The sequence below is a fragment of the Taudactylus pleione genome, unplaced genomic scaffold, assembly GCF_031769625.1.
Source record: "Taudactylus pleione unplaced genomic scaffold, aTauple2 ptg000567l, whole genome shotgun sequence".
Classification (NCBI taxonomy): Eukaryota; Metazoa; Chordata; class Amphibia; order Anura; family Myobatrachidae; genus Taudactylus; species Taudactylus pleione.
In genome coordinates this window covers 326,843-347,698 of record NW_028284969.1, presented here as the reverse complement: position 1 = coordinate 347,698, position 20,856 = coordinate 326,843, and positions in this window count along the sequence as shown.

Here is a 20,856-nt window from a genome sequence, read left to right as displayed (position 1 = left end):
CCGTACATAGGGCCTGATTCAGACTCGGACGCTATCTGCATATGCAAATTTATTGATTTTTTTTAAACCTACAATTTACACATTTAGTAAATTGGACTTCCACCAACTTTGTATGTCTATTTATGTTTTGCAGCTCTCAATATATATATATATATATATATATATATATATATATATATATAGATAGATAGATATAGATAGAGATGGAAATATGGCCCTCATTCAGAGCCGCTCACTAGCGGCCGTACGCTCGTTCCAAGCGATGTTCGCACATCTGCGCATGCGTACGGTTTTTAGTACGCATGCGCGAACCAGTCAGTGCGGCCGAAAATCGTTTGTACGCTATATAGCGAATGCCTGCTATTTTGAGTGACAGAATGAGGCGTATGTGGGTGGTAACAGGGGAAGGTGTTTGAAAACGGGGGAGTGGAATTCGAACGCAGGCATGCTTAAAGTTCAAAACGGGCGTTTTAAGGGAGTGCATAATTAATACACCAGCGTCATTGACCACGTCACTTGTTTTTTTTCAACTCAGAACTGCTCGCAAAATAGTGGTTGAAAAAACCAACCACAAGAATAGCGAGCAGTTCATACGCTGTACGATGTACTTGATTAATCTAATAAATAGCGGACATGACGTATGGTGCGAGCTGCCAGGGGGCGTTTTTATCAAATAAACGAGCGTATGTTTTTCTCGCTCGTTCAGACTTAGAGGTGTGAACAGACTGCAATTTGCGAACGGATCATTTGAATAGCCACCCCTTGTTTTTGAACGAACGACCGCAAATAGCGAACGGCTCTGAATCAGGCCCTATATTCCAACCAAGATTTGTAAATATATATATATATATTAGGGGTGAATTGGTTTGGATTTCTGAAATCCGAACCACCCCGAGCCCACCCGATCCGAGGCCGATCCGAGTCAGGCTCGACTTTTCCCGCCTGACTCAGATCTGAAATCGAGGCAAAACGTCATCATCCCGCCTTCCAGGTCTCGCGGGTTTTGGATTCTATATAAGGTACCCGCGTCTGCGCCGTTTTCTCACTCGGCTGTGGACAGTGAAGAGGGAGGGTGGGAGTTAGGGCTGGCTGGGCTGTGTAGTGTAGTGTAGTGTAGTGTTGAGCTGTGCTGTGCTGTGCTGCTGTTGTCCATAGGGGCTGTGTCCACTCCTCCAAAGTCCATAGGGGCTGGCTGTGTTGTGCTGTGCTGCTGTTGTCCATAGGGGCTGTGTCCACTCCTCCAAAGTCCATAGGGGCTGGCTGTGTTGTGCTGTGCTGCTGTTGTCCATAGGGGCTGTGTCCGCTCCTCCAAAGTCCATAGGGGCTGGCTGTACTGTGTTGTGCAGTCAGTTGTCCATAGGGGCTGTGTCCACTCCAAAGTCCTGTGCAGTGTCCCAGTCCTAAAGGGGTGCTGTAGTGTTGTCCAGGGGGTGCTCTGTCCATCAGGGGTGCTCCCCCAGAGTGCAAAAAAATAAATATTTTTTCTGTGTTTGTGAATTGTGGGCCTGATTCAGAGCCGCTCGTAAGCGGCCGCTTGTTCGCTCCGAGCGTTGTTCGCACATCTGCGCACGCATATGGGTCATAATGCGCATGCGCCAACCAGTCATTGTGGTCAGAAATCGTGCGCTCGCAAAACAGCGAGGGCCTGCTAATTTGAGTGACAGGATGAGGCGTTTGTGGGTGGTAACAGGGAAAGGTGCTTGAAATGGGGAGTGGAGATCCGAGCGCAGGCGTGCCAAACAGTCAAAATGGGCGTTTTAAGGGTGTGCATAATTAACAAAGCAGCATCATCGGTCACGTCACTTGGTTGTCTGTTAGCCTGAACTGTTCGCATGATTGCGGTAGGAAAATCCAACCACAAGCACTGTGAGCAATTCAGACGCCTTTCGATGTACTCGATTAATCTAATAAATAGCGGAGATGACATATGATGCGAACGGCCAGGGGGTGTCTTTACAAAATTGCGAGCGGATATTTAGTTCGCTCGCTCAGACATAGAGGCGTCAACAGACCGCAAAGAGCACACGCTCTATTAAAATATCCGGCCCCTTTTTCTGAACGAGCGAGCGCAAATAGCGTCCGGCTCTGAATCAGGCCCTGTGCAACCCCCAAAGTGCACTCCAAACCAAATAAAAAAATATTTTCTATGTTTCTGAATTGTGTGCACTGTGGCTGCACGTGCATCAACAAAGGAGCAGCGCCAAGCGTGCGCCTGTGTCCCATAAGTAAAGGGCCAGCTGGCTTGTCCATTAAAAGGGTGCTGTAACCCCCAAAGTGCACTCCAAAAAAAAATAAAAATTTTTTTTTTGTGTTTGTGAATTGTGTGCGCAGTAGCCGCACGTGCATCAACAAAGTAGCGCCAAGCGTGCGCCTGTGTCATAGGTAAAGGGCCGGCTGGCTTGACCGTTAAAGGGTGCTGTAACCCCAAAGTGCACTCCAAACCAAATAAAAAAATATTTTCTGTGTTTGTGAATTGTGTGCACTGTGGCTGCACGTGCATCAACAAAGGAACAGAGCCAAGCGTGCACCTGTGTCCCATAAGTAAAGGGCCGGCTGGCTTGTCTGTTAAAGGGTGCTGTAACCACAAAGTGCACTCCAAAAATAATAAAAAAATATATTTTTTTGTGTTTGTGAATTGTGTGTGCAGTAGCCACACGTACATCAACAAAGTAGCGCCAAGTGTGCGCCTGTGTCATATGTAAAAGGCCGGCTGGCTTGACCGTTAAAGATGGTGCTGTAACCCCCAAAGTGCACTCCAAACCAAATAAAAAAATATTTTCTGTGTTTGTGAATTGTGTGCACTGTACGTGCATCCTCAAAGCAGCAGCGCCAAGCGTGCGTCTGTCTGTTAAAGGGTGGTGTAACCCCCAAAGTGCACTCCAACAAAAATAAAACATTTTCTTCTGTGTTTGTGAATTGTGTGCACTGTACGTGCATCCTCAAAGCAGCAGCATCTGTTAAAGGGTGGTGTAACCCCCAAAGTGCGCTCCACAAAGAATAAAAAATTCTTGCATTTGCATCAACAAAGGAGCAGCGCCAAGCATGCGCCTGTGTCCCATAAGTAAAGAGCCGGCTGGCTCATTTCTTAAAGGGTGGTGTAACCCACAAAGTGCACTAGTCTCCAACAAAAAAAAAAAAAAAAATTCTGTGTTTGTGTGTGCCTTAGCTGCATGTATATATCAATATAACATAAATGGAGGACCAAACTTTCTCCGATAAAAATAAAATAGGGAAAGATCAAGAACCACTTCCTCTTAGTGCTGAAGCTGCTGCCACTAGTCATGACATAGACGAAAACATGCCATCAACGTCGTCTGCCAAGGCCGATGCCCAATGTCATAGTAGAGGGTACATACAATCCCAAATGACAAAGTTCAGGAAAATGACCTTAAGAAAAACATTTAAATCATCTGAAGAGAAACGTAAACTTGCCAATATGCCATTTACGACACGGAGTGGCAAGGAACGGCTAAGGTCTTTCCCTATGTTCATGACTAGTGGTTCTGCTTCACATGACGATGGAAGCCCTCCTCCCGCTAAAAAAATCAAACGAGTTAAGCTGGCAAAAGCACAGCGAAGAACTGTGCGCTCTAAGAAGATATCACAAATCCCCAAGGAGAGACCAAGTGTGGTGGCGGTTGCGATGCCTGACCTTCCCGGCACTGGACAGGAAGAGGTGGCTCTTTCCAACAATTTGCATGCACCCTGCAAGTGCTGAAAGGAGCACCCACAGTCCACTTGCTGATATGCAAATTGAAGATGTCACTGTTGAAGTACAACAGGATGAGGATACTGGTGTAGCTGGCACTGAGGAGGAAGTTGGCGAGGAGGATTCTGATGGTGATGTGCTTTGTTTAAATCAGGCTCCGGGGGAGACAGTTGTTGTCCGTGGGATGAAAAAGCCCATCACGGTCATACCTGGGCAGAAGACCAAACATTCCACCTCTTTGGTCTGGCAATATTTGTATCCAAATTTGGACAACAACTGTCTTATCATATGTAAAGGTGAAATATGTAGGGATAGGGACGTTAACCACCTAGGAACATCCTCCCTTATACGGCACCTGCAGCGCGTTCATAAAAAGTTACTGTCAAGTTCAGAAACTTTGGCTAAGACCGTAAGCAGTCCAGGGACACCTAAATCCTGTTGTCCTGTTGTATCCAAGCGCCTGCAAACCACACCGTCAACTCCCTCCTCGTCAATTTCCTCCTTAGTCAGGATCGGAAGTAGTCCTGCAGGCCATGTCACTGGCATGACTGACTCTCCTATCCGGGATTCCTCCGGAGGATCCTGCATTGCTATGCCTACTGCTGCCGCTGCTGCTGTTGCTGCTGCTGGGAGTCGTTCATCATCCCAGAGAGGAAGTAGGAACACCACTACTTTTACTAAACAATCGACCCTCCAACAGTCCTTAGCGAGGAGGATGAAGTGCGACAGCAGTCATCCTGAAGCAAAACGTATAACTGAGGCCTTGACTGCTATGTTGGTGTTAGACGTGCATCCGGTATCCGCCATTAGTGTAGTGGGATTCAGACAATTGATGGAGGTAGTGTGTCCCCGGTTCCAAATCCCGTCTAGATTCCACTTCACTAGGCAGGCGATACCGAAACTGTACAGAAACGTCAGAAAAAGTGTCCTCAGTGTCCTGAAAAATGCGGTTGTACGCAATGTCCACTTAACCACGGACATGTGGACAAGTGGAACAGGGCAGACTAAGGTCTATATGACTGTGACAGTCCACTGGCTAGATGTATCACCTTATGCAGCAACAACAGCAGCGTCACCAGTAGCAGCATCTCAGAAACGCCAGCTTGTTCCAAGGCAGGCTACGCTGTGTATCACCGGTTTCAGTAAGAGGCACACTGCCGACAACCTCTTGCAGAAACTGAGGGAAATCATCACCCAGTGGCTTACCCCACTTAGACTCTCCTGGGGATTTGTGATATCTGACAACGCCACCAATATAGTGCGGGCATTACATCTGGGCAAATTCCAGCACGTCCCATGTTTTGCTCACACAATAAATTTGGTGGTGCAGAATTTTCTGAAAAGCGACAGGGGTGTGCAGGAGACGCTTTGGGTGGCCTGAAAAATTTCTGCCCACTTTCGTCATTCAGCGACTGCGTGCCGAAGACTGGAGCGCCAGCAAACACTCTTGAACCTGCCCCACCATCACCTGAAGCAAGAGGTTGTGACGCGGTGGAACTCAACCCTCTATATGCTTCAGAGGATGGAGGAGCAGCAAAAGGCCATTCAAGCCTATACATCCACCTATGACATAGGTAAAGGGGGGGTTATCCACCTGACTCAAGCGCAGTAGAGAATGATTTCCGTGTTGTGCACAGTTCTCCAGCCCTTCGAACTTGCCACACGTGAAGTCAGTTCAGACACTGCCAGCTTGAGTCAGATCATTCCCCTCATCAGGCTTTTGCAGAAGCAGCTGGAGAAAGTGAAGGAAAAGCTAAGACGGAGCAATTCCGCTCAGCATGTGGGACTTGTGGATGAAGCCCTTCATTCGCTTTGCCAGGATTCCAGGGTGGTCAATCTGTTGAAATCAGACCACTAAATTTTGGCCACCGTGCTCCATCCTAGGTTTAAAGCCTATGTGGTGTCTCTCTTTCCGGCCGACACAAGCCTGCAGAGGTGCAAAGACCTGCTGGTGAAAACACGGTCAGCTGAAGCGGAACGTGACACGTCAACAGCTCCTTCTTCATTTTCTCCCGCAACTGCGGCTGCCAGGAAAAAACTTAGGTATCCTAAGCAACCTGCTGGTGGTGATGCACAGCAGGCAGGACCAAGTTTGGAAATCTGGTTCAGACTGAAGGACCTGGCAACAATTTCTGACATGTCTCCTGTCACTGCATCTGATACTGTCACCATTGACAGAATGGTGGAGGATTACATCGGTGACAGCATCCAAGTAGGCATGTCAGACAGTCCATACCTGTACTGGCAGGAAAAAGAGGCAATTTGGAGGCCCCTGTACAAACTGGCTCTATTTTACCTGAGTTGCCCCCCCTCCAGTGTGTACTCCGAAAGAGTATTTAGTGCAGCCGGGAACCATGTCAGCGAAAGGCGTAGGAGGTTTCTTCCACAAAATGTGGAGAAGATGATGTTCATAAAAATTAATTATCAACTCTTCCAGGGAGACCAGCCTCCAGAACATACAGAGGGACCTGTGGTGGTGGATTCCAGCGGGGACAAATTATTACTCTGTGAGGATGAGGATGTACACAACACTGAAGAGGGTGAGGAATCGGTGGATGAGGAGGATGAGGATGACATCTTGCCTCCGTAGAGCCAGTTTGTGCAGGGACAGATTAATTGCCAGCTTGTTTTGTGGGGGCCCAAACGAACAAATCATTTCAGCCACAGTCGTGTGGCAGACCCTGGCGCTGAAATGATTGATTTGCTAAAGTGTGCATGTCCTGTTTATACAACATAAGGGTGGGTGGAAGGGCCCAAGGACAATTCCATCTTGCACCTCTTTTTTCCTTTGCATTATGCACTGTTTGGGGCCTAGTTTTTCAAACTGCCATCCTGTCTGCCACTGCAGTGTCACTCCTAGATGGGCCACGTGTTTGTGCTGCCCACTCGTGTCGCTTAGCATAGTCATCCAGCTACCTCGGTGCAACCTTTTGGACATAAAAACACTATTGTGAGGTGTGAGGTGTTCATAATAGACTGGAAATGAGAGGAAATTAAAGTTATTGAGGTTAATAATAGCACAGGAGCAGAAAAACCCACAAATTCTGTGATTTTATCTGTTTTTATACTTTTTTTCAAAAAGATACAGGTCCAAAACACAAAACCCACAACCCAAAACATGGAAGGGTGGTTTTGGCAAAACCAATCCAGATCCAAAACACGAAGAAAGATCCAGATCCAAAACAAAAACACAAAACATGAAAAGTGGCGGTGTACACCCCTAATATATATAATATATATATATATCAAACACATCGGGGTCCGGCACTCCTCGTCACCTCCAATACTTGGCTGGGTGCCTCCACAATCGTAGGGTACAAACAGCAGCAGGTGTGGCACTCCAGGCAATAATACCAACATGGGGCAGCGTTTAAAAGTCAATGTTTCAATGTCTTTAATCACATTTTCCTCAGGACATGCAAACAAGTCGCTTACCTTATACCCCCAGTGAGACCACGTGTACAGGTGGGGTGGGACCACTCATCCGGCCATCGGCACAAGCCACTGATGTCATCTCTGGAACACCCACATGTGACCAGAGGATGCGTCAGCCTGCCACCCATCACCATAGTAACAATACACCAGAAGTGAACAAGACATGCAGCAGAAATACTATAAGCACCAAAATGTACTTTAGAGATATACATAGCAATAAATACTTTAGTAATAAGATAATATCTGTAAAGCTACATAGATATTAAGTTAGATGACATCTAAGATGTTGAAAAACTCACCTATAAATAACCTATTAACACAGCCAGGATAATGATAATTTGGGAAACTATAAACCATAATGCAGTATTAAATTAAACAGTGAAGACCATGGTGCTCGTTGAGCCCCTTGGGAGCAAGGGTCCTCAAACGGTGTATCCACCTAGCTTCACTCTGTAATAATTCAGCCCACGATTGCCGCCCCTAATAGAGGACAAAACGTGGTCTATCATACGGTAACAAAGTGCTGCCAAAGAGTGTGGTACTATAGCAAAATGTCTAGTGACCGGTTGGTCACCTGTGCCTTTGATCAGTGCAGCACATATAGAAGAACCATGTACTGCCATCCTCTCTTTAAATGGTCTTTCAGTCTTCCCAATGTAGGACATCCCACATGGGCACACAATCTCATACACCACAAAAGGAGTTTTGCAAGTCAATTTATGTTTAATAAAAAACTTTTTACCTGAGAGAAGATGGCAGAACACATCACCAGGGATTAAATATCGACACGTGACACATGTACATCTAATGCACCCCATCTTACCTACTCTACCACTATCTACAGAAAAGGGAGTAATGTCAGTTTTTACTAATATATCCTTAAGTTTGCGCCCACGTGTGTAACAAGGCATCAGTTTAGTCTGACCTAGACCAATCTCCTTGTCAGACCAAACCAAAGGCCAGAATTTTTTGGCTGTACTATTAATCCGGCTACTAGCCTGACTGTAATGATTAACCCAAGGAAGAAACTCAGGTTTCTCTCTTATGTCCACATTCTTCAACAGATCCTCTCTATTAATCCTCAAAACTTTCACTTTAGAAGCTAATAAATCTTTCAAAGAATACCCTCTTTCTAAAAACTTCACTATCATGTTATCCATTTGTTCTTCTGCAAGTAAACGGTCTGACGTGATGCGTCTAATGCGTAATAGTTGTGAATAAGGTAAACCCTGAATTAAAGAGCATGGATGACCACTCGATTTATGAAGTAAATTATTACGATCAAACTTCTTTGCAAACAAACCGGTCTTCATTTTTCCTTCTTCTAGAAAGATAGACACATCTAAGTCATTCATTCGGGAGTCACTGATATTATAAGTCAACTTCACCGGACTGTCACTTGTATTATGTGCTTCAATAATTTGAATCAAATAATTTTTTGGACCTCGCCAAAAAATCAATAAGTCGTCTATATAACGCTTATAGAAGGCAATATGCCTCACAATGTCAACATCAGAAAAGAAAAGCTCCTCCTCGACTGCAAACATAAAAATATTAGCATACGATGGGGCCACACTGGACCCCATCGCACAGCCCATTAACTGAAGAAAAAAATGTCCATCGTACAAGAAAAAATTCTTAGTAAGTATGAGTTCCATTAATTGCAAAATCAAGCCCAATTCAGGACCCTCATAGTCCGGATGTCGTGTCAAAAATTTTTTAAGAGTCCTCAAACCCAACTCCTATGGGATAATTATATACAGGCTGCAGACGTCCAGGCTACAAAGCCAAATTTCTTCATAAAAAGATGGTAATGTCTGTAACTTCCTCAGGAGTGTTGATGTGTCCAATAAATAGCGAGGGTGTGAGCGGATACACAGCTGAAACAAAATATCCAGATAAACTTATGTAGGATAAAATAATGAATTCCTGGCAGAAATGATTGGCCGGCCCGGAGGGTCTACCATTGATTTATGTAATTTTGGGATAGTGTAAAATAACGGAACTAATGGAAATACAGGCAACAATACATCTCTAAGTTTGACAGGTATCAAATTACTCTCAGCTGCATTATCCAGAACTAGTTTCAAATCTTCCTTAAAAAGATTGGTAGGGTCACATGGTAATTTTTTATAAACAGTTATATAATCCAGATGTTTAGACACCTGCACTTTGTAATCGGATAGATCCTAAATTACCAAGGCACCACCCTCATCTGCTAATCGAAATATCAAGTCCTTATTATTGGACAATTCACGTAGTGCCCATTTTGCAGACTGATTCAAATTATGTCTTGCCTGAGGCAAAATCTGTACCTCCTTAGCAACCTCAGTGCTTAGGACTCGCATAAACGTCTTGATAGTAGAGTTGACAGACTGAGGTTCAAACGTTGACATGGGCAAAAATCGGGACAATTTTGACAGAATTTCAGGAGTATTATTATTTATCATTGGAGGTGTTTTGGTAAAAAACTCCTTAAGTTTCAACTTACGCTGCAACCCAAACTGCTCTACTTGCCACTGCAAAGGATTAAAATCACCTGTGGGTACAAATGATAGGTCCCTATTCAGTACTGATAGTTCTGTATCCGATAAATGGTAAGAAGATAAATTGACCACTAAGTTCTGTGTAATATAGGTGGTCTTCTGCCATGACCTCTGCCTTTCATTCTGCCCCCCGCGGCGCGTATAACCTCTATAGCGTCTGGGTCTTGTGCCCTTGTAGTCATCCCTAAAGGGACCCTCTGTTTATTTTTAATGGACCCTGATGGTATATCCTCTGTATCACTGGCCAATGTTTGGATTTCATTAGATGAATCTGTAACAATATTCCTATTCCTGTTTCTAAGAAAAAATGTTTTGGCATTCCAGGACGTCTAATCGGATTAGTAAATTGCAGCGTAAGTTGAAACTTAAGAAGTTTTTTACCAAAACACCTCCAATGATAAATAATAATACACCTGAAACTCCGTCAAAATTGTCCCGATTTTTGCCCAAGTCAACATTTAAACCTCAGTCTATCAACTCTACTATCAAGACATTTATGCGAGTCCTAAGCACTGAGGTTGCTAAGGAGGTAGAGATTTTGCCTCAGACAAGACATAATTTGAATCAGTCTGAAAAACAGGCACTATGTGAATTGTCCAATAATAAGGACTTGATATTTCAATCGGCAGACAAGGGTGGTGCCTTGGTAATTCAGGATCTATCTGATTACAAAGTGCAGGTGTCTAAACATCTGGATGATATAACTGTTTATAAAAAATGACCATGTGACCCTACCAATCTTTTTAAGGAGGATTTGAAACTAGTTCTGGATAATGCGGCTCAGAATAATTTGATACCTGTCAAACTTAGAGATGTATTGTTGCCTGTATTTCCGTTAGTCCCGTTATGTTACACTATCCCAAAATTACATAAATCATTGGTAGAGCCCCCGGGCCAGCCTATCATTTCTGCCAGTAATTCATTATTTTATCCTACATAAGTTTATCTGGATATTTTGTTTCAGCCGTGTATCCGCTCACACCCTCGCTATTTATTGGACACTTCAACACTCCTGAGGAAGTTACAGACATTACCATCTTTTTATGAAGAAATGTGGCTTTGTAGCCTGGATGTCTGCAGCCTGTATATAATTATCCCACATGAGTTGGGTTTGAGGACTCTTAAAAAATTTTTGACACGACATCCGGACTATGAGGGTCCTGAATTGGACTTGATTTTGCAATTAATGGAACTCATACTTACTAAGAATTTTTTCTTGTACGATGGGCATTTTTTTCTTCAGTTAATGGGCTGTGCGATGGGGTCCAGTGTGGCCCCATCGTATGCTAATATTTTTATGTTTGCAGTTGAGGAGGAGCTTTTCTTTTCTGATGTTGAAACTGTGAGGCGTATTGCATTCTATACGCGTTATATAGACAACTTATTGATTTTTTGGCGAGGTCCCAAAAATAATTTGATTCAAATTATTGAAGCACATAATACAAGTGATAGTCTGGTGAAGATGACTTATAATATCAGTGACTCCCAAATTAATTACTTAGATGTGTCTATCTTTCTAGAAGAAGGGAAAATTAAGACCAGTTTGTTTGCAAAGGAGTCTGATCGTAATAATTTACTTCATAAATCGAGTTGTCATCCACGCTCTTTAATTCAGGGTTTATCATATTCGCAACTATTACGCGTTAGACGCATCACGTCAGACCATTTATTTGCAGAAGAACAAATGGATAACATGATAGCAAAGTTTTTAGAAAGAGGGTATTCTTTGAAAGATTTATTAGCTTCTAAAGCGAAAGTTTTGAGGATTAATAGAGAGGATCTGTTGAAGAATGTGGACATAAGAGAGAAACCTGAGTTTCTTCCTTGGGTTAATCATTACAGTCAGGCTAGTAACCGGATCAATAGTATAACCAAAAAATTCTGGCCTTTGGTTTGGTCTGACAAGGAGATTGGTCTAGGTCAGACTAAACTGATGCCTTGTTACACACATGGGCACAACCTTAAGGATATATTAGTAAAAACTGACATTATTCCCTTTTCTGTAGATAGTGGTAGAGTAGGTAAGATGGGGTGCGTTAGATGTACATGTGTCACGTGTCGATATTTAATCCCTGGTGATGTGTTCTGCCATCCTCTCTCTGGTAAAAAGTTTTTTATTAAACATAAATTGACTTGCAATACTCCTTTTGTGGTGTATGAGACTGTGTGCCCATGTGGGATGTCCTACATTGGGAAGACTGAAAGCCCATTTAAAGAGAGGATGGCAGTACATGGTTCTTCTATATGTGCTGCACTGATCAAAGGCTCTAGTGACCAACCGGTCGCTAGACATTTTGCTATGGTACCACATTCTTTGGTAGCACTTCATTAGCGTATGAAAGACCACGTTCCTTCCTGTATTAGGGGTGGCAATCGTGGGCTGAAATTATTACAGAGTGAAGCTAGGTGGATACAGCGTTTGGGGACCCTTGCTCCCAAGGGGCTCAACGAGCACCATGGTCTTCACTGTTTAATTGAATACTGCATTATGGTTTATAGTTTCTCAAATTATCATTATCCTGGCTGTGTTAATAGGTTATTTGTTGGCGAGTTTTTCAACATCTTAGATGCCATCTAACGTTATATCTATGTAGCTTTACAGATGTTATCTTATTAGTAAAGTATTTATTGCTATGTATATCTCTAAAGTACGTTTTGATGCTTATAGTATTTGTGCTGCAGGTCTTGTTCACTTCTGGTGTATTGTTAATATGGTGATGGGTGGCAGGCTGACGCTTCCTCTGGTCACATGTGGGTGTTCCAGAGATGACATCAGTGGCTTGTGCTGACGGCCGGGTGAGTGGTCCCACCCCGCCTGTACACGCGATCTCACTGGGGGTATAAGGTAAGCGGCTTTTTTGCATGTCCTGAGGAAAATGTGACTAAAGACATTGAAACGTTGACTTTTAAACGCTGCCCATGTTGGTATTATTGCCTGGAGTACCACACTTGCTGCTGTTTGTACCCTATGATAGTGGAGGCACCCAGCCAAGTTTTGGAGGTGGCGAGGAGTGCCGGACCCCGATGTGTTTGATATATATATATATATATATATATATTTACAAATCTTGGTTGGAATATATTTCCCTCTCTCTCTATATCTATTTATCTATCTATCTATCTATCTATCTATCTATCTATCTATCTATTATATATTGAGAGCTGGAAAATATAAATAGACATACAAAGTTGGTGGAAGTCCAATTTACTAAATGCAGCATATGTAAATTGTAAGTTTAAAAAAAATCAATACATTTGCATACACAGATAGCGTCTGAGTCTGAATCAGGTCCTATGTATGGAATTGGTATGAAATACTGACTGAAGAGTGGCCGGCACTGACAGCGGCTACCCGAGGGTTGTAATCCCGACAGCGGAACGGTGAGTACTGTTTCCATGTCCTATTTACCCCCAAACCCTCCTTTTTTGTACCCTCATACTAACTCTACCTACTGTAGTGCCACACCTATAGATATATATATATATATATATATAATATATATATATATATATATCTCATTATCCCTATATATATCTACACATAAATTTGATTTAATATATATATATATATATATATTTATGTACACAATAAAAAATACATACATAGGGAAACATTGAATGAGATCGTTCTACTTTATTATGTTTTTACTTATATTATATTTTACCTTATAATAAATACTCCACACATTTTTTGGTGTCAAAATTACATTTTTTTATTTGTACATAACAAAAGAAGTGATGATGGTGAAGAGGTGTTTAGTGGTGATGTTGGATTCATCTAATGGCGTCCAAACACATCTGCAACGCAGAGCCAATTGTGGCCATCTTCCTCCTTAGTACCTCCCTAAGTGGCTCCTCTTGTTCCACTGAAATGTAAAGGAGAAGCAAAATTAATTATTAAGATTTTGTTATTAAATCATAACAGTTTGTCATAAAACCCACCCACCATAGCCATGAATAATTTGTGGGGATCCCTTCGACAGATAGTACTGCACAGTGTTTATCATTGGCTACAGAGGTTAATGCTGCATTCACATTGCATTCTTTTCTGTTTCATATATTTGATATACATTGCTTAATTACATATGTGACATAAGTACCTTCATCTCCTTGGGCCGGCACTTCTTGGGCACAAGCAGCCCAATTTGAACTTCCCAAGGAGTCATTGGGGGAGTCATCGTGAGGGATGGGTGAGGAGGAGTGGGTGGGGGAGGCAGGTTTTGGGATGGGTGAGGAGGAGTGGGTGGGGGAGGCATCATGTGGGATGGGTGAGGAGGACTGGGTGGGGAGGCATCATGAGGGATGGGTGAGGAGGAGTGGGTGGGGGAGGCAGGTTCTGGGATGGGTGAGGAGGAGTTGGTGGGGGAGGCAGGTTCTGGGATGGGTGAGGAGGAGTGGGTGGGGGAGGCATCATGTGGGATGGGTGAGGAGAAGTGGGTAGGGGAGGCATCTTCAGGGGTGGGTGGGACTGATGGCTGGGGGGAGGGGTTTTCAGGGGTGGGTGGGGCTGATGGTTGGGGGGGAGGGGTCTTCAGGGGTGGGGGGCGAATCTGCCTGCCGAGGCCTTGGTCTTCTTTGACATAATCCTAAGAGTTTTTTTTTTAAATAAATACAAAGAAAACAGTAAACATGTATGAATGTGGTATAATTAAACGAGTCCAACAGTGACATTTTTTAAAGTTAATCCAATCAAAAAACCCACTCAGGGTGTGCAGAATTATCCATGTTTCTTAAACCATGATATCCAGATATCCCTAGTTTAGCAGACCTAATGGTTGAGTCAGTTTTTTACAAATAAACCAAAAAAACCCCCCAGAGGATTACATACAGACACCTGTGTCAGCCATGTTACTATAATCCAGAGACACTGCGTAAACTGTAGCTTGACACTCAAATTGTCAGACATCTGCTAGATTTAAACAGATATGTCTGAACCCATGTTGCTTTTGACCAACACACACACCTAATGACTACAACAGTTGTGCAAATGTAACCAACACATTAATGAAATTAGGACTTTAAACTTGTGGGAAGCCATATTACATTTTTTAGAAAATGGATGCAGACCTTAAAAGGAAACAAACAAACAGTCCATCACAATCAGTAAATATAACACAAACAAACACACACACACAGAAAGGCATACACAACCCAAAGCATACACCATGCAATGCAATTAAAACGCATTACTTACTTTGGCGAATCTCCTTGATCAAGGAGGGCCGGCGTCCGCCGGCAGAGATCGGACCACCTTCTCTCCAATTGCATGATTGTGCATGTCGAGCTCATGCGGCGGAGCCTCCTAACCTCCGCATATGCCCGTATTTTGAGCTGATTTGGCACGTGCGAGCCCACGGGCCCCAGGCGCCGGTCCATAACAGATGTCAGAATCTGGAGCTCACGTCTACCAAAACAGGAGGATCTCATAATGGCAATGACACATATAACAGTGTGCAAACTTTATATCAACTAGGGTGCAGTCTGATTGGTTGGCCATTCACAAATGGAGGCTAAACACAGGACATTTGTTGATTTAATACATCTAGAACAGCACGACACCTATCATACATCATGTGACTCACCACATTCTAGGATATGCCTGTGTGGCCAGTAGGGCACTCCCAACAGTACAAATATTCTTGTGGAAGTATTTATAATTGTGAGGGGTGCTTTTAAAGGGTGTGTTGGTCGCATGTGCATTGCGTAGTGCACTGCATGGGCGTTGTGCACACTAGCAGACGCGTACGCATTATGCTATAAATAGCAATGCAAGATTGGTTACAATTTGCAGTCATGGATTCGGAGGTGGGCAATCTAGAGGACTGCTTCAATGATATACATGATTTTCTGGATGAATTTGGTTTGGGAACAGCAACAGAAATAGAAGTTTTGGACACACTTCCAGATGTGGCAGAGAAAAGTGTGCCTGAGGCCACACCTGATGATCCTCCTCCTGCAAATACCAACCCATCTCCTCCAAATGTGGCTGGACCATCAGATGGAATGATACAAGATTAAGATAAACCTTGTCTGTTAACAGATACCCTCATCCAGATGGCACTAACCAAATAAAATTTTGGACATAACATACCTTCTTTTTTAAAGGCAAAATTCTGGGTGAAAATCTCAAAGATCATCAATTGGAAGCACTCCACTAATTTGTTGGCATTTTTTCTGCGAAAAAAGTAAGTTTATTCTAAATGTCACTTTATTTTGTATCCAGCCGAAAAATTAAATTTTTTTTAATCTTGTTTACAAAATCTAAATTTTCAAACTTTAAACATTGTTAGCCAAATGGTCAATATATCTATATAACTAATTCCTAGATTTATTTTAACACAAATTCATGATGCAACATTTTTCAAAAGGTGGAGTGACCTTTGCAGCCGACTTAAAAAAAAACTGAATTTACGGAGAAAACACTTTAATGGGCAAGGAGGTCCCTTCCCTGACACCTTGGCTTTGACCAAAAGGCAACATCTACTTTTGGGGGCCTTAGATTGGAGGTTAGTGGAGGATGCAAATATCAACCATCAGGACCCTCCACAAGATGACCCACATGCTGATTCTGGTAATTATTTGCATACACCTGTCTCTCTGTCTTTTTTTGGTTTGGAAACAAAAAATAATAGATTTTTCATCCATTTTATAGGAAGTGACATGGCTGAAAGCCTTCAGATAGATGGGGTGACGGCACAACCTCCATCAATTGTGCCTCTCCCATCCTCCACTGTCACCCTTACCCAAGTCCTTGATGGGCTTAGGGTGGCAGTGTTAAGGCAGGCATCAGCCATGGAGGCTGTCCAGGCAAGCATGTTGGGGCAAACCTCCTTTCTAAGTTCCATAAGCCAAGATGTCAGGGACATGAAAGAACATCTGACAGGCCCATTAGAAGGTGAGGGGGACCAGTGCCCTGTTTTGGCTGGACCAAGCTTCCAGCAGGGTCCGCGACGTTCCCCCCGGATCCGTAAATTCAGCTGTCTGGAGTCGGCTGCAAAGAGAAAAAAAATCTGATTGATGATCTTTAATTTATTTCACCAAGAATTTTCCTTAAGTATGTCCAAAATTGAACTCTGGTTAGTGCCCCTGGAAGGCCCACAAGGTTTATCTTGATATTGTATCGTTCCATGTGATGGGCCTGCCACATTTTGAGGTGATGTGTTTGTAGGAGGTGGAGGAGGCGCATCTGGTGGTGGCACAGGCCTACTTTCCTCACCCACATCTGCAAGTGTATCCATATCTTCTTTTTCTGTTGGTAATACTAAACCAAATTCATCCAGAAAATCTTGTATTTTTAATGGTTTTTTTTTATTTAATTTTGTTCTGTAAACAAAAGTAAAAATACAATGATACTTTTTACAAAAATATAACTTTAAAATTTTAAGGATTATGATTGTTAATAAATCCAAAATCTCAAAAAATAAACAATTTCCTTTTGAACGCTAAAATGTGTTTTGTTTCTTCTTCCAACATTAAATTACAAATTAAAAAAAAAAAAATGGCCCTGGACTGCAACAGTATTGGCAAAAAAAAATGTATTTACTCTTGAATGGCATGCTTGGATGTGTAGTTCCTGAACCAAAAAACACTATCACTTTAAAAAACAAAAAACAAAAAAAAATTTGAGAACTGTAAAAATATATGGACTATTTTTGTTAAATCAAAGCTTTTAGGCATTTGTATCTTTCACAATATCCAAATTACAAACAAAAGGTAAAATAAAAAAAAGCTAATTTACGCAACCACTTTGCTATTATACAGTTCAATGAGTAGCACCTGCTACTCTATTAATTGACTGCAGAGATCGGCACAGGCAGAAACCATCGGCTGCATACGCAATGCTTGTGGTAAACCCTAGGCTACCGCTAGCACTGCGAGCATTTCAGGGTAAAAAACCTGCAGGTGACATGTACAATGATGTTGCCTGTTAATTATGCATACCCATTAAACTCCGTTCTGACGGTCAGACACGCCTGCGTTCACACATCCACTCCCCCATTCACCTTCCCCTGTTACCACCCCCAAACGGCACATTGTCACTCAAAATAGCAGCTTGTTTGCGGGCTACGGGCGAGCACTTTCCCATCGCAATGACTGGTTCGCGCACTGCGACTTATACGCATGCGCAGATTGAGAAAAATCGCTCAATGCGAGCGGCCTCAGGATTGCGACTGGGTCTGAATCAGGCCCATAGACCCCTATGCTGCTTATAGTTTTTAGTTTCTTATAATTGCTTCACCTTTGTCTGTAACATCCTCCACTCTCCTCATAGTCAGTTGTCTAAATAAACAGGATGATAAACTGTTTGCAGAAATATATTTTACTAGGTGACTAGAGCATGATAAACTGGAGATAACTGTGCTCTGTGAACATAGGAATCAGTCTCAGCCATCATTCTTGCCTGTCACTTGAAATACCCTGTCCTCAAGGATGTTTTTTTCTGCTTATGTTCAGAGGAAAGCCTACATGGAGGAAAGGTGTTGATGGATTGTGTATTATGAAGCATTTATTTGCTTACTTATTGATTGGCTTTGTGTTGGTAAATGCTGGGTCTCTGACACTCTAATAAACTCCTCACAAGACTCTTCCTTTTTTCTTTTTCTCGCAGGGAAATGTGTCTTATGCGTTATACAGTTTTCTACAGACCTGACATATTCTGGATTGAGTTTCATTCCCCGGGAAGATTTATCATTTAATTATACGAGGAACACAAAGTAAATCACAGACGCTCAAAGAAATTAGTCAAAAAGAAATAGATGCTTTTCCATCAGACCAGTGGCGACTCCACCACAGGCCTGAATTGGGAGTGCACTGTATATAAAATGTGACCTGTCCTCATGAGTTAAAGGGATTTTCCATCATTAAATGACTTTAATTTATAAAGGTGCACATGTTCTCCTGCACCTCTCCCTAAATACATTGTTTCTCTTTTTAACCTCCTTCTGTAATTTTCTTCCATGTTTTATATCTCCAGACAGAGTTGTTATTTTTTTGTAAACAGTATGGTTATGACATGAAGCTATTCTCTGGATGTAATCAAATACAATTCAGATAGCACAGAGAAGCTGTATCACATCCAAGGGCCACAAAAAAAAACAAGGCTAAAACACATAGAATGATGCTGCAAAGAAAAACCTAATTATTTAGTATAAACTGCAAGATGGCATGTACCATACAACCCAATATATTTATTTTAATGTGGCGAAACCACTTAAAAAATGAAAAGTTCAACAGAATGTACATAATGACCTTGTTGTATGTTTCAGAAATGTTTACAGCTATCAGCTACTATGTAACCCAGTGTCACACTCTGCTAATAAGAGGTTAGAAAATGACTGAGTAGGCATTCTATCAGACTAAAAGCAGAGGTGGAATTTGTCCCTGTAGCTTTAGTTTGGAAAGGAATTAATGGGGTTATGTCACACCCTACACTAATGAGCTAAGCTCTATAATCTACAGGGTTGTTTGAGACAGGATGTAGCCAGGAAGCCGGTGATCGAAATGCAGACCGTCGAAATCCCGACAGTGAAAGCCCGGCATGGGACTAAAGATGGGCGTCTAAATACCGATGCCTATCATTAGCCCCACGCTAAAATCCCGATGCCTGGCATACCGAACATACTGTAGTTATGCCAGGCGTCAAGAGCTCTTAGCCGCGAGGGGGGGGAGGGTTAGGTTTAGGGACTCCACAGGGAGACTAAGGGTTAGGCAGCCCCTGGGAGGGATAGGGTTAGCCTAGGAGAAGAGGGGGGTAAGGGTTAGGCACCACCAGAGGGGAGGTTAGGGTTAGGCACCCCCCCGGGAGGGTTAGGTTTAGGGTTAGGGGAGAGGTGGTTAGGTTTAGGCACCTCTGGGGGGAGGTCAGGGTTAGGCACTACTAAGGGAGTGTTAGGGGGGAGAAGGGAGAGGGGAGGGTTAGGGTACTTACTTACCCTAGTCAGGATCTTCATCTGCCAGCCTTACCGGCATCAAGATTTCATACGCCGGGCTTAGATACGCGGTGTTACATACCAATTCCGCTTGAGACACATGGAAAACACTAGAAATGGAGGGCTGTACACTGACAAAGAAGGCAGCAAATGATTGGACCAAAGCTAGTCACATGAAGTGTTATCCAGCTCCCATCCAATCGCACATCGCTACAGGTCTGCCCAACAAGTTTGTTGCTCCATACGCCATGTAGCGTGCCATGCATGGCGCACCACACACTACGCCATGAGTTGCACCACACAGAAAGTTTCGTAATGTAGCGCTGGAAAAAAGTAATAACGTGTAATATAACTTTATGTCCACCAGGTGTCACTTTTCCTAAACTACACAATACTTGCGTCTGATTTTAAATGCATGTTCCGTATCACCGCCCGATGATTTTAAATGCATGTTCCGTATCACCGCCTGGCTGACAGAAGCGGTGATTCGGTACACTATACAGTTGTACAGCGTTTTCCACATGCAATTAGGGCTGTAGAAGAATATATAATAAAGTTTGAAATCATTAAGTGTGCGAGTCCTCTACTTTTATATAAAAATATTTCACATGCACACACAGCTCTGTATTACACACTGACTGTGCGGTTGAAGTTGCACACTTGCGGCAATGTAAGTACTGTAGGCACTGTCCCAGACTTAGACATTGTAGTGATTTCATGACTTTAGGAACTACTGAAGTATCGGGCTGAAGAGTGTGGGCTAGGGGATTAATGCCTAGCCTCACTGCTTCTCCTGTCTTCTTGTCCAGCGGGTTCGAGACCTTGAAAATATATATATTTTTTAAAATCTTCACTAGTTCAGTATCCAATACATTATCCACAACTTCCCACCACCTGGCATTTCTATGCTACTTTATGCCACTGTGTGCTCAAGAAAGGGGTGTATGGCGTTCCAATACAGTACCCACGTAGCACTTTGTTAGTTGCGCTATGGCGTTTCGAGTCTATTTCTACTGCACATGCCCAGTGTGTCGTGAGTCACACACTGCATCCCAGACTACTGTATAGTGATTTCATGACTTTAGAAATTAGTAGTAGGCTGTTTAAAAGTGGGGTCTCTATATTACAAACTGATTGTGCGTTTGAAAACGCAAAATTGCAGCACTGTCTCAGACTTTTACACTATAGTGATTTCATGACTTCAGATACTGGTGAACTGTTTGAGAGAGATCTCTGT